The sequence below is a fragment of the Mus caroli genome, unplaced genomic scaffold (assembly GCF_978045245.1).
Source record: "Mus caroli unplaced genomic scaffold, Mus_caroli_1 scaffold_18, whole genome shotgun sequence".
NCBI lineage: Eukaryota > Metazoa > Chordata > Mammalia > Rodentia > Muridae > Mus > Mus caroli.
The window spans coordinates 80,247,736-80,267,716 of NW_028227273.1; the positions used below are offsets into that span (position 1 = coordinate 80,247,736).

At 47.8% G+C, this 19,981-nt stretch overlaps 1 long non-coding RNA gene across 2 annotated transcripts; it reads left to right on the plus strand.

Moving 5' to 3' along the window:
• Positions 1–12,223: 12,223 nt before the first annotated feature.
• On the plus strand, positions 12,224–18,285 carry LOC147000521 (uncharacterized). Of its 2 annotated transcripts, none has more exons than XR_015045857.1 (3): positions 12,224–13,418; positions 15,988–16,079; positions 17,606–18,285. It is a non-coding gene; the product is annotated as an uncharacterized LOC147000521 (long non-coding RNA). The 2 variants fall into 2 exon arrangements; XR_015045858.1 differs by having other exon boundaries at positions 17,679–18,285.
• The last annotated feature ends 1,696 nt before the right edge of the window (positions 18,286–19,981 follow it).

The following is a 19,981-nucleotide window of genomic DNA, read 5'->3' on the forward strand; positions in this document are numbered from 1 at the left end:
AAACACCCACATCTGTTCATCTGGGCAATCAATTCTCCCCTGGCCCCACTTTCAGTATACCAGACCTGGACACAGGCTCCCTTGGTGCACAGCATGGGGGCCCCAGATAGCTGGCTCCCAGGAAAAGCAGCTGAGCTGCCCTGACATATGCCCACCATTATCATTTAGCATGAAAGATAGGACATGGACGAGTCTAGAAATCAGGAATTTTATAAGTAATATCTAAGGAATGATGTTACATTTCGATTCTTTTTTGCTATCTTTTCCCCTCAGTTGTAGATTCCTCTCAAGTTGCAAACATGTGTGCATTTATGCTAGCTGTCTGTTCGCCTGTGCAGGAGCAGTTAGGTTTGTTTCTGCTTTAGATTCCTTCTCTTTGAGGCTGTCATCTATTTTACAGACATGTTAATTGGACTAAACTCCATCAAAGAGAATCATTGAAATACTGTGAATGTTTATATATATGCAAACCAAAACCTGCAACTAATGTAAATGAGTTGGCTGACTCTGTGTCAACCATCATCTTCAGGACCTTGCCACTGTCCGACTGGATAGGTGGTTCTCAAAGTGTCCACATATTAAGACCTCAAGATCCCCATAAACCAGCATTTTCCTGGTGGTTAGTACCTGAGGGTTCAAATTAGGTGTGGGTGAGAGAACCAGCCAAAGAGCAAGAAATGAACAAATGTGAGGAATGAAATAAATGGTGTATTTTAATCTTCAGAAAGAGTGTCAGGGAAGACTATCCATGATAACCAGGAAGGTTCTTAAAATAGTCTAAAATAGTCTTCTCATTTTTACCATATATGTATACATGTGGGCACCACCTCTGAAGCACTCACACACACCCATGCACACACACATGCAAGCTCACACACATACATATACATGTGTTCACACACGCGTGTGCACACATCTTCTATTCCAAACCCAATCACCCGAAGCCAGCAGCAGCAGAAGAATCCAGCTGTTCTTTCCTAAGCTAAGTATTAAGGCGGCTAAGGGCCCCCAATGGAGGAGCTAGAGAAAGCATCCAAGGAGCTGAAGGGGTCTGCAACCCTATAGGTGGAACAACAATATGAACTAACTAGTACCCCCAGAGCTCGTGTCTCTGCTGCATATGTAGCAGAAGATGGCCTAGTTTGCCATCACTGGGAAGAGAGGCCCCTTGGTCTTGCAAACTTTATATGCCCCAGTACAGGGAAATGCCAGGGCCAAGAAGTGGGAGTGGGTGTGGGTAGGGGTGCAGGGTGGGGAGAGGGTATATGGGACTTTCGGGATAGCATTTGAAATGTAAATAAAGAAAATATCTAATAAAAAAAATTGAAAAAAAGGAGGCTAGCAACATTCCCCTCACTAATTTCTTTTCTTTTAAAAATGACATAATTTTGATTATTTAGGTTAACCCATAATGGTAGCCAGTGTTGGCTACTTTGTGTGTTCTCTTTTCTTCTACGCTTCCAACCCCCAACACTAGATAGGAGAGAAAAAGGATAGAAGAGAAAAAGGATAGGGTGACATCATCAGACTACTTCCTTCTGATTGGGGTGACAAGCTGTCGGGGCAAGTTTGATCTTTGCCATCAGGATATCTAATTTCTTCTTGTTGTTGTTTCTTCTTTGCTCACAACTATTTAAAACCTACAACCAACAGCAACCAGCCTATCAGGGCTCTAGCATTTATAGATCCTTGGAAAAGTCCAGATTCCAAAGTCACACAGTCTCACAAACTGTCTGCAGCTGGTAAGATCAAGTTCCTGCCAGAGCACAAGGCAAATTATAGTCAGCTGCTGTGGACACTCTGAAGCAGCCCATATCCCATACCTGGGATTAAAATGAAAACATATTCCTATAACAGTTCTGGGGCTTTCAAAGAAGCCAAAATTATCACTATACACAATGAGGTTTTATTGCCATCACTAAATGATTCAAAATAAGTATTTAAAATGTGTTTCAATATCTAATATGGTAAATAGGGCAGATAGACAGAATTCACACAACCAAATGATCTCTAGGGTCCTCAACAGTTCCCACCACCCCATAGGGCAACGAGTGATCTCAGGGGACACTAAAGTCAGAGGTTCCAAGCTTGTCGCTGTGTTTTAGTCTGTCTTCATCATGTGTAGGAAGGGCAGGTGAAGTTTGAGGAGCCTGTACTGGCTGGGCCAGGGCATGAGACAGGACTTCAGCAGGGTGGACCAGCCATGCTCTCTTGTTACAGTTAAGAGTTTAGGCCCTGGAGGCCCTCACAAGTCAGCTCTTCCTCATGAGCCAATGGATGAGAAAGCAGTACCAGACAGAGTCATTCAGGGTGCCATTTCAGGAGGAGAAAAGTCTCAAGTGCATCTTCAGAGTTCAGGTTTGGGTATAAACAGAAAACAAGAGTTAAGCAGAAAGCCGGGCATGGTGATGCACGCCTTTAGTCCCAGCACTTGGGAGGCAGAGGCAGGCAGATTTCTGAGTTCGAGGCCAGCCTGGTCTACAGAGTGAGTTCCAGGACAGCCAGGGCTACACAGAGAAACCCTGTCTTGAAAAAAACCAAAAAAAAAAAAAAAAAATCAATCAAACAAACAAACAAACAAACAAACAAAAAAAGAGGCAGAGCTAAGCAGCCAGGCGTGATTCTGCACAGCACTGTCATTGAGAAGTCACACACCCTGTGAAATCTTCCTGGGGGCAAGCCCCTCCTCTGGTTGACACTGGGGCTCTACCCTTCCTCTCTCAGCACTGGGAACATCCCTGAGGCTGCTGTGGGACAGGTGCCTCTCTTTAGAATATCTTTACTCCCCCAGAACTGCTTCTGCCTCTCAGTCTTGTTACCTCGAATCTTCATTTAGCAAATAGGCCTAAAAAGCACTCAGTGCAGGCTTTAACTGCAGAACTTGGAGGGGCAAGGAGAGGGAGATCTCTGTCAATTCAAGGCCAGCCTGAGCTACATAGAGAGACCGTGCCTCAAAACCCCAAAACCACTGTGGACACGTAGGGACCAGGGTGCTCCTCTGTCTGTCCCGGGTCCTGTTTGATAACCAGTGACTGCCGGTCTGGCAGTCTGAAGCTAGCTCTTCAGGTGTTTGTAGCACAACACAGACCTCCTCCCTTCCCACTCCCTCAGATGTGATGAACAGGTCCCCCCTTGTCTTTTTTGTCTTAACTCATGTGTGCTTTAATTTTTCCAATGCATAAACCAATAAGAATGTTTATGCATTGGAATAACACAGATGTTAGCCTTAGCTGTCTCGTCACTGAAAGGCTTATGGATCGAGGGAATTGCATAGAAATAACATGTTTCTAATCTTTCCTGCCTTTGGAACCAAAGCAGTGGTTTGGGGAGACATTGCCGCCTCTCCAGACAGGGAGATATTGCTTCTTCTAGATTCTCCCTTTTCCTTTCTTATTCTGGAGCGCTGACATTTAAAAATGAAGCTGTAATTCATGCTTCATGTCACTCAAGGCATTGCATGAGGGAGGGGTGGAGGGGCTGTGCTAAGTAAGGAAGCATCGGGCACGTCCTCAGCTTCTCATGCTGATCCAAAGCACTGGGTATTCTCCACTATGTTAACAATATTAAAAAAATTACACAACCAAATCAAATCATGCTCACTCACATGTCTGGCATGCTATCTATGACAACTGTAGCCTTCAAAAGAAAACTGTACTTCCCCCATCCACTGGAATACTGAGAGGAGCTTGAGTCAGACTTTGAGAGAAGCCGGAGCAGACACACCTAGTCACTGTGTGCCCGCAGCCTCCTCTGGTTCTGTGATTAAACCCACTCAGGTCATGATAGCTCTGTAACTCTCATGGTGGCTCTTCGTCTTGCTGTGAGGCTCCTCAGGCATGCCTCCTCAAATCTGTCTCACTGAGGTTCCAGTCATGTGTGGATGGTGGGATGGAACCCCCCCATCATTACAGGGGTTCTTGTTGGACATCAGTCTGTGGTGACACGCAGATGGAGGGTTAAGGAGTTGCAGTGGGAAAATGACAGCACACACTTAGGGAGGTGGCATGTGGGCTAACAAGTCTCTTCAGAGGTGGAGAACAATAATGACGACAATCATCCATCATGGGGCTCCACACTTACTCATTATTGCTTTTAACACACACATCTCCTTCTTTTGTCTTCATTACACGTAAGATCAAATGCTCCATCCTGTTCTCTTCAACATCACCACTCTGGATAGCATCAACATAGCTCCAAGATCTAGACCTAGCCATGGCCTGGCTCTGTGCTCTGACGAGATGCATGCTTGCAGGAGAGACCCACTGATCTAGACTGCCACAGCGCTAGGTTCGGAGCTTATCTTGCTGCCTACAGCAGTGGCCTATGGCCAAGTCACTTCTCACCGCTTAGTCTCCTGTACCTCATTTATACATGGCAGCTGTGAAGGTTTGCTCCAACCCAGCCAGGGTGCTCGCTGAAACTCCCCAGCTGGTGCTGCTGGACTGAGATGAAAAGGAATTTGAGTACCTGGCTAGGTGTCAGTGTCCACCACAATCTGTGCTTTGATGGGGTCCTGTGGCTTCAGTTCTTGCATTTCTTCGAACTGCTCAGGTTGAGTTCAGAATTGACCATTGAGTCAACTCCTGCACACAATAGCTCATCAGCAAACTGGAGAACAGCTCGCCTGAGCCCAGGAGAAAGGACTCCACACAGCACAGAGGCATCCCCGGCAGATTCGCAGAAACAAGGTGTGTGAAGACAGGCGGGTGGCTTTGTGACAGAGTGACTAGAAAGCCCCTGGATACCCGAAGCATGATTCCCTGAGATGGCTGGCAACTCTCTCCAGCCTGGGAAAGAAGTGTCCAAACTCCTAACAGCCTGCTCTGCTCTGCTGTACTGACGAACTCCATGCTTCCCTGGGTCCCTCTCTTCCCTCAAGAAGCACAGCCTTATTGAACTTCCTCTGGATGGTGTTACACTGATGTTAGATTCCATACCTGGGGCAAATGGCTAACATGCGTACTTAATGTATCAAGTAGATCTGGCTGCCAGGCTCTCCCCACATCCCCCAGTCCCTCCCTGTTACAGGGTCCTCCTGGCTAGAATACCCTCCTACCCTAAACTCCTAGGATCTGGGTTACCCTTCCCTATATAATCCAGGCACTGGGTTACCTGGCTCCTTTTTGTCTACCCTCCTTTGGACCTCTTGGCTGCTGCACCTGGTTCCCCCCCTTCCCTTTCTTTCCTCCCCTCCTCACATGGCTCAGGGTCATGTCCACTGGTGCTCTCCCAGATGTTCCTGCCCCTGGCTATGCTCTCCCACATATGTACAGTATCTCCTACACCATACCTAGGAGCAGTCATGTTCTTTCTATTTCTTTTCCTTTTTTCACTCACTAAAACTCACTAACACAAGCTGAGGTGGCACCTGGTACTGTCACACACCAGCTTTCCCAGGAATCTAGCATGAAGTCCACAGAGCAGGGGCTTTTCCCATGTCACCTTTTCCCAAGTTGAGTGCCCTCTTGCTATCACCTGCAGTGTTGTCAGCTTCCTGGAACTCACCTGCATGGGTTCCTGTGCTACCCATGGTGGGTGGCGGTGGGGGGATGTGACTGGGATATAGAGGGAAAAAATAAGGCCACTGTTCTCCAAGATCCATGACTGGAGAGTTCCAGTTTCACCAGAGCACTTGTTTTTTGTTTTGTTTTGTTTTTTCTTTTTTTTTTCCAAGACAAGGTTTCTCTGTGTAGCCCTGTCTGTCCTGGAACTCACTTTGTAGACCAGGCTGGCCTCGAACTCAGAAATCCACCTTCCTCTGCCTCCCAAGTGCTGGGATTAAAGGCGTGCGCCACCACCGCCCGGCAACCAGAGCGCTTGTTAAGTTCTGGTTCTCTTGCCCAGAAGAGAGGCATTCAGGTGATCTGAAGCCTTGACCCACGTGTGTATGCACTGGCATGATGCCCAGCATGACAATCTGAAACCAGCAGGACACTGTGTTCACATGCTCACATATGTATACAGAGTTGAAAGTGTCAGCATTTATGATGACATTTATGTATATATAGAAACCTAGTGGAGAGAATACTTGGACAAAAGCACTCTGAGGTTGGGTCAGTGACCTCAGGGCTGTGTAGAGGGATGTCCCTGCACCCCCACCCACTGCCGTAGCCTGGGGCTGACAGAGGAAGGTCCTCAGGCTGGGTGGAGATGTTTTTCAGATACTGTAGGTTGCTATAGCAATTAGGAGCACTTCGTTCTGGTTTAAGGGAAAGCTCTAGAGTGGCTCTCGCTTGAATACTATGGGAGTGGTGGTCCTGCAGTAAAGATCTGCACCCTCTGCTGGGCCACCAGGGTGATGAGCTCAGCAAAAAGCTCCCCTTCACATGGTGTAATGGGGGAGATGATGGAAGCAAGAGCTTTTGAAAGATTAAATCACTAGAGATGAATACAATTGGTACAAGGATGTTTAATAAGCTCAAACTTTGTGTCTTTCTTTTGAGATCTGCAGAAGGGATAATGCTGTACCCACTGTATAGACTGTTACATGTGTCATAATTGTCCTTGAGCCGAGTACATGAAGCTACAAATGATCACACGCTTCCATGTGTGCACGTATGCAGATACCCATGTTCACTGACACGCACAAAGGTGTACTTGTGAATATGCATGCAGACACACATGTATACACTAACATTCATGGTCACACATTCAGAAATGTGGATAACAGATATGGGTGTCTACAGCCACAGCTGCATATGCCTAGACACATTCAGGCACGTGTTCTCAAATGCACATGCCTACAGACATCCATGTTCACGTGTGCAGGTCCATGATCAAATCTGCATACACATGCACACACATGAACACTGTGCCCTATGCTGGGCAGTGAGGAAGGGCCAAGCACTTCTCCCATCTGCATCATCTGCTCAGATCTCCACTGTGGCTGCATTTAGCATGAGGGCAGAGGTGTCAGCTGTACTCAGATCTGGCCAAATCTGGCCACAATTCCTCTTTCTCCTCAAGCCGTCTTTTTTTCTTTCTTCCTTCCTTTCTTTCTTTCTTTCTTTCTTTCTTTCTTTCTTTCTTTCTTTCTTTCTTTCTTTCTTAGATTTATTTATTTATTATATGTAAGTACACTGTAGCTATCTTCAGACACTCCAGAAGAGGGCATCAGATTTCGTTACGGATGGTGTGAGCCACCATGTGGTTGCTGGGATTTGAACTCAGGACCTTCAGAAGAGCAGTCGGCTCCCTTAACCACTGAGCCATCTCACCAGCCCTCAAGTCATCTTTTTAAGGAAATGTCTAGAAAGATGGAGCCAAGGAAGAGCTGTCTTAGTGACTCAATGGGAAGGGTTAGATTCATTTTGAACGGAGCGTAACTCTGGAACCACAGATTTAAGTGCTATGACCTGAGGCCTGAGGCTCCTGAGCTAACCTTTCCTTGCTTGATGGGAGCTAGTAAAGAAAGGAAGTCACAGGACCAGATCAGGATCTCCAGAATGGCTGGAGAACAATGAGCCAACAATTGTGTTGGGCAACCTAGGTCACCCTGCCCCTTGGGGACAACTACTATGCCACATTTGGAGACAGACCCAGGGCTCTGGAAGTTCTCTGGGCACTGAGGGCCCCACATGGCCCAGTGATGTCTTTATTTCACTCCACATTCTTATTCTGACTGTATTCTCTCTTCTGTGAATGGCCCCACTCTGTCATCCTGACTCAGAGACTTTACAAATGGAGCCAGTCCATTCTGTATGACCCTACCACTTATGCAGTACCCGGGGCATGTTGCTGGACTGGCATCTCAGGGCATCTGTGCCCCTTGTGTACATCCTACTGAACCCCTTCCCAGTCTGTGTGGACACAGAGAAGACACACAGCCCACATGTAACACGGAGCGTAGTTACATGTGTTACAGGACACAGAAGCTGTGGGTGGGACATAGGCAGAGATTCCAGACAATCAAGCCAATTCCAACACCAAACCAAGAGACAAAAGCAGACCACCATGAGCTGAGAACCTGGATCCTGACCTGTCTGGTGTCTACTCTCAGGATTCTATTACATGATATAGTAAATCCCTTTCCTGCTTGAGCCAACCTAAATGTTTCCATTGTGGCACAGGAAGATGATGTCTGGCCTTTCACTAATGCTCACAGATGTCAATCATGCCATGCTGGCACATAATAAGATGCTACCAGGAAGCCATTGGCTGTTTCTGCTCCTCTAAACACTACCTACCCAAGTCCGACTCATCCCATACAATATCCATCTCCTCTGTAAACCTACAATAGTCACACTTGCATGATACCATGATTAGTAAGGCATTTTTCATTTTCTGAGAATAAAAATAAGCTGTACTTCCCCTCTGTCACTATAGCTAAAGATCACTCTGTGTGTGTGTGTGTGTGTGTGTGTGGTGTGGTGTGTAAATGTGGGGGTGTGTTTACCTGGTCATCTGTGGAAAGTTTGTGCCCATAGAAATCAGGGCGTGACATTTAGAAGCCATCATAACACCAGTACTTTGCTGGAATAGAGATCTCAGGAGGTAAGAGCCTGAGAAGAGGCTACCACTGACCGTGACATCCGTTTCTGTGCTGAGTGGTAGCTGCCCCATCAAAGTCTTGGGTAAGGTAAAAGCCAGAAACTCCCCAGTGTGACTTCCTGTTTCAGGAGGATTGGAATTTTTAGAATCTTGAATTGTGGGTATTTTAATCACAAACTGGCCCACCCACAGGTACAATTCTGTAGGGTATGGCACTGAGGTTTCATGGCTCTCCAGCCTCCAGATGCAGACCGAACATTTCTCCACAGAGATAACCATGCTGCCCCTGGGGTCAGAGCATCTGTGAAGGCACAAGGCTCGGTACAAGTCAGCGCCAGCACAGGGCCAGGTGCCTCAGTCAGCCTTTGCATTCATGCACCGATCCCTGTGGCTAAGAGAAGGGATGTCTGCTGATGTCAAACCAGACACAGCACATCTTCTGTCCCTGTCCACAGGTCTGGGCCCATGCTCACACTTCAGTAGCCCACCTATCAGCTTTCCTCACAAGAGAGTGGAGCAGAGGCAGTGGCCAAGGCTGGCCAGGTACTATCAGGTGTCTGTCTGCCTACTGAGCATGAATGGCTTTTGATTCCTTTTATGTGACTCCCTTCTGAGGGGCCCACCTTGGGCCCACATCCTCTGAGTTATGAGTCACCCTTCTTACAAACAGATGGGATGGGGGCTCCACTTAGGTTGCAGCCACAATTATCAAAATAATTATATGAGGTCCGTACAGCAGTTCATCCCAGGGCAGACTGAAGTAATTGGGTTCCTGAGCCAAGGGTTGGAGTCTGCCTGCTTGGGTTGTTCCTGCCCAGGAACAGCCCCACAGTTCCAGGGAGGATGCTCCCAGCGCAGGACTATTTGATGAGCATCTGAAAACCCCACCAAAAGGCATGGAGTAGCTGACACTCCCTCAATAGGAGCTCCATGTCAGAAGATTCATAACAAGAATATGCTAACATTGTTTATGACTTGGTTCCTTTCTACCAGCCACACCCTAGGCTTCAGGGGTGGGGGAGCGGCTGGAGCTGGTTTGAGGCTTGGAGTTCTCAGCCCTGACCCTATGACAACGGTTCAGATGGTGAGCAACGCTGAGTCCCAATGCTGAAGACACGGTGCCCACCTCTGTCACCACCCTCCCCTGTAATGCAGTCCCCCCACCTCGTGTGGGTGGCAGACAAAAACTCCCCAAAAGCAGCAGAGGCCCAGAGAGGACTGCATCAATTCACACACCCTGCAACTCTGGAGCCCTCGATGTCACCTGGGACGGAGCTGTCAGAGTCAAGCTGGGACCCTCCATTGTGTTATTGTCCTGGCAAACACCCGAGACTGTACACACAGGAATTTCCAGTTTCTGTAACAATATCGTCGTGTGTAGACTTGGGCTGGGCTGCCAGGGGGACAGAAAGACAAAGCTTGCTTTCTTTCCGTTTTCGCCAATGAGGATTTGGGTGAGAGTCTCATACACAGAGAGCTGCAGCTGCTAGCTCAGGCCAGTTCCTGGAAGGAGAGGGCTTTCCCTAGCCCTTTGTCACCACACCTATAAATGCTTTTTGTCACCGTGGCTGAATACCTGACATAAGCATGAAAGGGAGGAGGCACTCGTATTGCCCCCTTATTTCAGGAGTTCCAGGCTATGGACACGGGGCTCAGCTGCTTCTGGATCTGCCCAAGGTAGAAACATGGTAGGGGTGGGAAGATAAGAAGGGGATGCTCACCTCATGGCTGCCAGGAAGCATAGGTGTGGGGAGCAGAGGAAACCTGCAGAGAAAAGGTCCTGACTGGATGTGTGTTGCTAACACAAGGAAGGCCACAGCCAGGACCCAGCCCCAGCACCACTGACAAGTGGAAAATCCTTTCTCAGACTTCCCTGTGTGAAGGAGTTGAAGGGGATTACAGCCCCACTGGAAGAACTACATTATCAACCAACCAGTTCCCCCGGGAGCTCTCAGGGACTAAGCCATCAACCAAGGAGTACACATGGCTCCAGCTGCACACGTTGTAGAGGATGGCCTTGTCATGCATCAATGGGAGGAGAGGTCCTTGGTCCTATGAAGGCTCTATAGATGCCCCAGGGTAGGGGAACTGAGGGGGAGGAGGTGGAAGTGGGTGGTTGGGTGGGTAGAGGAACATCCTCATAGAAGCAGGGGGAGGGCTGATGGGATAGGGGGTTTCTGGGGGAGGGGGGAGACTGGGAAAGGGGATAATATTTGAAATGTAAATAAAGTATTGAGAGAGAGAGATAGAGATAGAGAGATATCCCTATGTGGATAGTGGCAGTGTATGTGGAAAGTGTCCATCATAGCTTTCTCCCCAACCCCAGATATTTACAGCCTGAAGAGACTGCTTCTACTGAGATTAGCTAAATGCTGCCTCCTTGGTCCAGTGACTACCATAAGCCATGCCTTCTTGTTTATCTGCACGTAATAATCCTGCCTCCCTCTTCAGCTGTATGCAATAACTGCTTAACTCTCCATAATTAACCCACAGAGCTTCCAGAATGCTGTGATTACTGCCAGCCCTTCTGTGTGTCTGTCTGTCTGTCTGACTTTTATTTATGGAGTCCTTTGGCACTCCAGTCAGGTTTGTCCCCAGCACTGGCCTCCCATAGGAGATGTGGCTCCAGTAGAAAACACGGGGTAGGAAGAGGGGCTTCATGGAGCTCAATATGGATCCAGTTAAAAACCTCTCAGTAGCAGAGAAGCAGGAATCTGAGCAAAAATGAACATCTTAGACCTTTCTCCCACGCTATCGACAAACTTGCAAGTTTTAGCAATCTTACCAGAAATCTCATATACAGGAAAAGGGCCTGTGCTAACCCCCCCCCCATACAGCCCTAGTGGCTCCTGGTTTCACCGTATCCAGTTATAACTCCACCTAAAGCACCTTCAGGGCCACCCTGTAATCAAAAGGGGGGAAGCAGGAGAAAAGATTTATTAGCAGCCCTGTGGGGTGTGGCTTGTCACCCACCATATTGGTATATGTGGATAATGCTAAGACACCTCCATGCTGCTCTCACTTGAGGAGGTTCTACCCACACTCACTGAGCATGTCTTTCTTTCTGGATGCCCCTCTTTCTCTTAACCTTCATGCTTAAGCTTATACTACAATATTGTCAATAAAAATTTTAATTCTGCTTCAAAGCAGCTAGGCCCAAAATTCTTTGCTGCATTGAGGCTATGGACCCTGTAGCTTGGCCTGAGGCAAGGTCCCTAAAAGACAAAGGCGACTCTGTAGGGGTAGCATGGAGCTGTGTCTCTGCCCTCGTACTGCTGACATTATAACTCATGCCTCAGTCTTCTGGCTATTGCCTTCTGTTAGCCTGTGCTGTTCTCCCCAATGGAATGTGATGGGCTCCTGTGAGGAGCGGGTGTGGCAGCAGTCCCAAGATGGCGCCCGGGACTGCAGCTAAGTCTTATGACTTGCACCTGACTTCCTCATACACCTGAAAATAAGCCATGACCATTGTGAGAGCTGCCCAGGTGCACCATGATGCTGGCAGTGTAAACAAGTCCATATTTGGTGGAGATGTGCCCCTGCCGCCCTGATTGGCTGAAGCTGCATGCCTGGTGAGGTGACGTGGCCTGCCGTGAGTGGATGGGGGCTGAGAGTATATACGAGTGAGAGGCCCGGGGTTCGGGGGAGAAAAAGATGAAGCTAGAGAGAAGAAGACTGAAGCTTGCTGAATAAACTGCGGTTAGAAGAACTGGTGGTCGTGTAGTTCTTGGACAGGCTCCCACCCAGCAGAGCCCTTGATGCTTCCTTTCAGCACCTTCAGGATCAGTTTGAGGTTGGAGCATCTCCCTCATGCCTCTCCTGCTTTGCTGGCTACAGGCACGACACTCAAGAAGAGAACAAGATATCCAGGTCAAGGAGGGAAGAGTTCAGGACAATCAGACCTCACTAATGCACCATGGGCAAAATGTAAATGGACACCAGGAAAAGATGCCCAGGCACCTCTGTGCAACAGCAGCATGGGCATGGGCCACACTTCAGGGATCAGCATCAGTGATGGAAACTGTCACCATGACAACAGGGGTGTCTGCTCTGACATCTTCACCAAGGACTTACTAGGTTAGCCAGCAGGTCAGTGCTGAACAGCTCCAGCCCAGGTCTCCATTCCCTTTGGGCCAAGGTTAGTGCATGCTCAAATGTGGTTGTTATCCATAAAGGCAGATGCAGGAACGCTTTTGAGACATTTTGAGGGCCTTTTCTGTCATTTCCTCCTTTAGTGTAACCCTATACTTCATACACATATGAGGTCGATAGTGACAATCTCTTGCCATGAAATTCTTCCTTGGAGCACCGTCTGAATAGGTTTTTTAAAATTATGCATGCACTAGCCTTAATCTTGAAGCTGAGCTGATGCTCTCTGCTGAAGAGGATAATCCTTGGGGATTGGCAGTGGTGAAAGTTGACAGGACACAGAGGGAACCTAGGCTGACTTCTAAGGCAGTGGAAATTAATAAAGGGCTGAGGAGGTGGGAGTGCAAACCTCCAGGGAGAGATGAGAATCAGACGAGGTGTCTTTAAGGACAGTGCCTGGCTTGCAGTATGCGAACCTCTAAGTGAAAACATATCCCAGTGATCCGAGAAGAGTGGTTGCCACAGAGACAGATGGGCTTTTGCCAGCCTGAGTCTGATTTGAGCCCTCCAGCATTGTCTTCTGTAGATGGCAGTGATGGGTAGTCTTTATGGGTGCTCCCAGATCACCTGGGAGACAGACCTGTGGGCACCCCATGGGGAGTCTCTTGATTTCATTAACTGAAGTGAGAGCTGTGTGAGATCCAGGACTGCATACAAGAAGAAAGGAGCAAGGCAACTCATTCTCTGATCTCCTCTTCCTGATTAAGAGTGAAGGGTGATCAGCTGCTCCAAGCTCTTACTGCCTTGACCTTCCTACCATGACAGTCCTACATGGAATGGTGAGTGGAAATAAACACTTTCCTCTTTAGTTACTTATATCAGGGTATTTGATCACAGAAATAGAAAAGTAACACATTTAATGACAGCCTTTAAGTCACACAGTTGAAGATGTGCCCCCAGGACCACCTGACTTCGGTCTCACCCGTGAATCAATGTGCCTCATCCAGAACTCTGTGGGACTATGGTTATCTCACAGAGAACATCTACCAGTAACAACAGATAGAAGCCAAGTGTGATGGCATGCTTCTGAGATCCCAGCAGACTGCAGGCTGAGGCAAGAGGGTTGTGAGATTTGAGATCAGCCAGGGTTAAAATGCATGATGTCATCTGAAAAAAGATGATGGGATAATTTAGGCAAAAACAATTGATGGCAAAGCTGCTTTTAATGGAATGCGTCTGTCATTGCCTTCCTCTGGGCACAGGCTTCTCTTACCATCCCTCACTGTGCTGATGTCTCTCTCACAAGTAACCTCAGTTGTGCAAGCATTCTGGCCCCTCCTCCCACTTGTTCCTCTGAATGCCCTTCCCCTCATATCGAAATATTATTACAAAACAATGGCCATGTGGGCCTGACAGGCTTTTATGAATCACTGCTGAGTTTGTCAACAGCCGTGCTGCCCACAACACACCCACAATACTTCCCATTGACCTAATAGCCCTTGGAGTTTTAACTAATGCTGTCTGAATGTTCTCCCAAATGAATTTAATGAGATATTAGAACATTATTAAATACTGTATGTGACTGACACAACTTTCAAGTCCATGAAACAGTAATCATGCAATTATCTTACTCCTTGTAAAGGAAAGCTCTCTCGTGCTCTCTCTCTCTCTCTCTCTCTCTCTCTCTCTCTCTCTCTCTGTGTGTTTTGAGACAGGGTCTCTTACTAAGCTCTGGCTGTCTTGGAACTCACTATGTCGACTAGGCTGACCTCAAACTTACAGAGAACCATTTGCCTCTGCTTCCCAAGCACTGGGGTTAATGGTATGTTCCACGATACCTGACCACTATGACTAGCTAAGGGGAGCATTTTTAACACAGCACTTTATACTTTATCTAAACTATATCAAATAATGTAAAGTCAACCTGATAACAGTTGAATGTTCCGACTCACAGCAATGTGAACCTTGGGACATGTTCACCAGGGCCCTTCCCTTGCTCTTTAATCAAAGAAAAACAGGTATCAACTTTTTTGTATGAGAGAATCAAGGAAACTGAATTATAAATTCACTGTGTTTAAATGCAATTTCTCTCTTTCTCATGACTTCTATTGCTGAGGACTCTTTTAGAGATGGACACAGAGATTCATGGTTGAAAGGTGTGAAGTCTGGGACCATCATCTAGGATGGTGAAGATAGAGGTGGGGATGGGGGTAAAACAGAGAATCCTGGAGAATCCCACACCACACAGCCCCTGTAGCATCCCACACCATAGCACAGGACCCTGGAGGATCCCACGCCACAGAGTAGAATCTACAGCTACTTAGCTGACTTTTGCAAATTCGGAAAAACTGGGTTTTCCTCTCCAAACCAAACAATTCACCACCTAAAAATGCATGAGTCGGGGTTTTGTTCTATTCATCCTGAAGACCCACTCCTATAAGCAATGACTCCACCAACCTCTCCCAAGGACCACCAGGTTAATCTGCTCTCTGGACACCTGTGTCCTTTTTACTTTGTCTTCCATTCTGACTCAGAGACCTCCAGTACATTGCGGAGTCATCTTGCTTGGACACAGATGAGCTTGTGTTTGGGATCCGACTTGAGTGTGTTAAAGACAGTAAAAGTGAAGCCATGCCTGGAGAATCCTGAGCAAGGCCAGGCAGCCTCAGTCTCCCATGGACACGAGTCAATTTCCAGCTCGAAGCTCAGAAGTAGCCCACAAACTTTGTAGTTACACAACTGGGGACTTTCCGAAGTGTCCTGGCAAACCAGGCAGCTGTGTTATTAGAAAAACTCTAGATCTGTGTCATCCCATAATGCCTTCCTCTCATGATCCCTCAGGGCAGCCACCAGCCACTTCTGACTGGAGCTGCTTGCTGTGGCTCTGTTTATCTTTTTAGATACAGCACCAAAGCCTTGAGCTTAACCTCTCAGGAGAAGCCTGTGTGTACCACAGGGAGTGAGTTTCATAAGGAGCCATCAAGTCCCGAGAGAGAAAGCATTTAAACATTGCTTTTAATCGAATGGAGGCCCTACAGAGGTGCTCCATCCATGAGGGCCAAGGATGCTTCTCACGTATTTCATTGGCCGGAGAGGCACATGGAAATCCTGACTGTGGGTATGATGTGACTAACTGCTTTAAGTTTCTGACTCCTCTAAAGATGGACCATGTGTAAATTAGGGCTTCTATTGCTGTGATAAAACACCATGTCTAAAAGCAATGTGTGGGGCAGGGGAAACCGTTCATTTCAGCTCATAGTTTGTAGTGTATTACTGAGTGAGGTCAGGGCAGGAACTCCTGCAGGCAGGGCAGGAACCTGGAGTTAAACTGATGTAGAGGCTGTGGAGGGGAGCTGCTTTCTGGGCTGCTCTTCCTGGACTGCTAGTTTGTTTGCTTGCACACCACAGGTCCACTTGCCCAGGGCTGGAAACACCCAAATTGGGCTGGATCCTCCCAGTCAATCATCAATCAAGAAAATGCCACACAGACTTACCTACAGGTCAGTTCCATGGGGATATTTTCTCATATAAGAATTCTTCTTAGACAACCCAAGCTTGTGTCAAGCTGGTATTAAAAACTAGGCAGCCTGGATGGTGACAGTGTGGACAGTGACATGGAATTGTCAGCCAAGTTAAACCCCTTCCTCCCATGTCACTTCCCGTCCAGATGTTTTACCAAGGCAACATAAATGAAGTTAGGGTGTAGGGCAGAAACTGGTGCTGAAGCAGAACATCACATACTCCGTAAGCTACCAGGTTCATTGCTCCACATAAGTCCTGAAAAAACAGTGCCTACACTCAGCAGAAAGCTCTACATGCCTGCAGCACCACAGCTAGCAACAGTCCCCAACTAAAAACAACCCAATTCCCATCTGTGTGCTGATAAACTATGATGCATCTGTATCGCTGACCCAAATCAACTGGGGAAACAGTGCAGAATCACAGCCACACAGGCCACATGACAATCAACAAAGACGAATGTACTTTGAAGCATAGAAACCTTTAGTGAGCAATTGGACCCTAGGTTTCCTTTTCTCTTTCTTCATTAATGTGTTTATTTACTCACTTTACATCCTGATTACTTCCCCAACTTCAGGCCCCACCATCACAGAGACCCTCCCTCCATCCCTCATCCTCTTCTCCTCTGAGAGGGTAGCCCCCCGCCCCCAGGTATTCCTCCACCCTGGCACAGAAAATCTCTACAGGGTTTGGTTCATCTTCTCCCACTGAGGCCAGACGAGGTGGCCCTGTTGAGGAATAGATTCCACAGACAGACAACAGCTTTAGGGACAGCCCCTGCTCATTGTTGGGGGACCCAAATGGAGACTGAACTACATGTCTGCTACATATGCAGGGAGCTAGGTCCAGCCAGTGTATGTTCTTTGGTTGGTGGTTCAGTCCCTGAGAGCCCCAAGGATCCATGTTAGTTGACTCTGTTGATCATCCTCTGGAGTTCCTATCCCTTTCAGGGCCTTCAATCTTTCCCCAAACTCTTCTATAAGAGTCCCTGAGCTCCATCCGATGTTGGACTGTGGGTCTCTGCACCTAGATTTCCTTTGTACACACTGCCTTCATAAGACCATCTGGAAAATGTTCTCTGATGACACATTACATCCAGAGCTAAGAACAAAGAGGTAGAAAGGGGTAGTGCAGGAGAGTTTCTAGACTAGATTGGGATTTAACGCTAATGGCTTCACTGGAGCTGGAAACTGGGAAAGTGTGGTCAGAAGCCAGTGTCATTTAACCAAAGCTCTTCTACCAGGGCAGGTGCAGGCCTGCTGTGGCTGACCTTGGGTAGAACGGAGGGAGGACATGTGCATAGGAAGGCTTGCTTCCACGCTCATATTTGACAGATATGTAATTCTGAAACCCTTTGTTTGTGGTTCTCTAAGTTCTTGGCTTTAAACACAGGGAGAAGGGTAGGTGGTTGCTCCAGCTGCAGCATCTACATTCAGAGATGCAGGGTGCCCTCCCATGGGGGATCCTGGAACAACTGTTTTTGTCCCATGATATCCTGTCTTCCCAGGGGCTTCTAACCAGACACAATGAGGTGACTGCAAAATTCTGAGCTTCCTTGCCTTGCTTCACTTTTGCCACAGCACAGAAAAGTTGCTATTATCAGAGGACTTCTCATTTCCCTGTGCAAGACAAAGATTTCCAGAAGGCCATGGAAATTCTCAGAGTGAGCCAAAGCCAGCTGCTGAAGCTTGCTTCCATACTTCAGAAGACATGAGGAGTGATGATGGGCAAGAGCTCAAGCCTCCACCTGGGAGGCAAGACACCCTTGTCCTCTTCCCATATTCTCCAAGTGTGCTGCGTCATATGCCTAAATGCACACATGAAGCTTGTAGAACAGCTCTGGTCGTGGACCCTTTGGCAACTATGTCCCATCAGCTAGTGTATGCACCTCTATGGATGCCATGTTCAAGGAAGTGAGGATGCCAATAAAGGCGGCTGGACAGACAAGCCACAGGTTGTGCTGCACACAACGTTCAACCAATGAAGAAACCATCCACACACGGCGTTCAGAAAGGGTGCATGGTCAAGTAGTCAGATGCCAGGGTTCTTGGGTGATGTCGATGATGAGTAAACTGAGGCAGGAGCCCCATCTGCTGGGTCATTTGCCCTCATGTTAACTGTAGGTGAGCTCTGTCCTTTGGGGAAAAGGTTCATGCTACTCAGGAAGCAGGAGAGAGAGAGAGAGAGAGAGAGAGAGAGAGAGAGAGAGAGAGAGAGAGAGAGAGAGAGAGAGAGCAGGAAACAGTGCTGGCCAGTAACACAAATCACTATAGCCCTATAGCCTCACTTCTGCCAGCTAAAAACTTGTCACAGAAATGGTCAACAACTTCCCCAAACAGAACCACAGTGAGAGACATTTCACACTCTAGCCATACAATTCCACAATCCCAGTCCCAGTCTGAAGTCTTCACTGAGCTGTCTCTGTCCCAGTGTGCTGACCTCAAGGCTGGCTAGAATGTGGTCCCTGTGAGGTCTGGGAGAGGGTGACGGACCCCAGGCCTTTCTCTAGAGATGCAGAGAGGTCTGTCAGCCTAGAGAAGTGATCTGAGTTCAACCTCTCAGTTCAGCAGCATGGTTCCATCCATGCCCTTCCTCCCTGTCCTGGCTGCAGCAAGGCTGACAGGTGAAGACAAGCAGGGGCTGGAGAAACAGCTCAGCACTAAGAGAGCTTTCTGCTTTTTCACAGGACTGGAGTTTGGCTACTAGGACCGACATACCCACATTAGGTCATCAGAATGGCTTGTAACCCCAAGGGACTGCCCACCTTGTTCTGGACTCCACAGGCAGTATCACACACACATTCACATACACACACACACACACCATATACACTCACATACAAACACACTATACACACACTACACACACACCCCCATACACACACACATTCTCTCTCTCTCTCTCTCTCTCTCTCTCTTACACACACACACACACACATCCCCACATATCACACAATCATATATACACATATCACACAGACCACATTCACACAGACATACACACACATATATATACACATACATTTACACACACACTCATAAACACTCACATACATTAATACACACCATATACATATACACATATCTTTAAAAACAAAAGAGAAGGAGCAGCATGGATGTGCATGAGGTTCCTACTCCCCACCCTATGTTCCAGGTCTCCAGGTCACCCCATGTCCCCCTGTGAACTCACTTGACTGGTGTACCTTGAGAGGCCAGGTACCCTATTCCCCAGCCTGATTTGGCCTTCAGTTAGGTCCGTGTTCTGCTCTCTCCCAACCTCACTTCCACCCCCTCTCTCACTGCAACTTGCATCCTTATGACAGCTGCTTTTCCAGCAGAGTGCCCACACTGCACCATCTTGGCTCCTTAAGGTACCCATCTTTATGGGGAAAGCAGACACCATGCCCCTCAGAGCCCACCTGTGAGATGGTCTAATTCCCTGCAGTTTCCCAACTTAGAACTCCCAAGCAAGTGTGTTTGTCCGGAGCAAAGGGAGCTTAGCTGGACTCAGTCGGGCATGTGAAGGTACCTGAGAGGAGGTAGATGGCTTTCTTCCAGGTCTGGAAGCCTTCTGGGAAGCATATGTGTATTGTTCATCACCGCCTTACACAATGGAGAGCCCTGGGCCTTGAGATGCTGTAAGAAGATCCCTGGCCCAGTCCCAGACTGGCTCCACAGGAAGTCATCGCCAGCCTCTACTTCTTCCTGCTGGGTTATTTATGTTGGCACCTTCAGCCTCATCTGTCACCCCTCCAGGTGTGCAAAGCCCCTCGAGGTCCTGTGAGCAGAATGGGCCATTATCCCCGACCTCTCTGGTAACACATCTTGTTCAAATAGAAAGACAGTCTTTGATACCCAAAGTTCACAAGCCACTCATTGTTAAA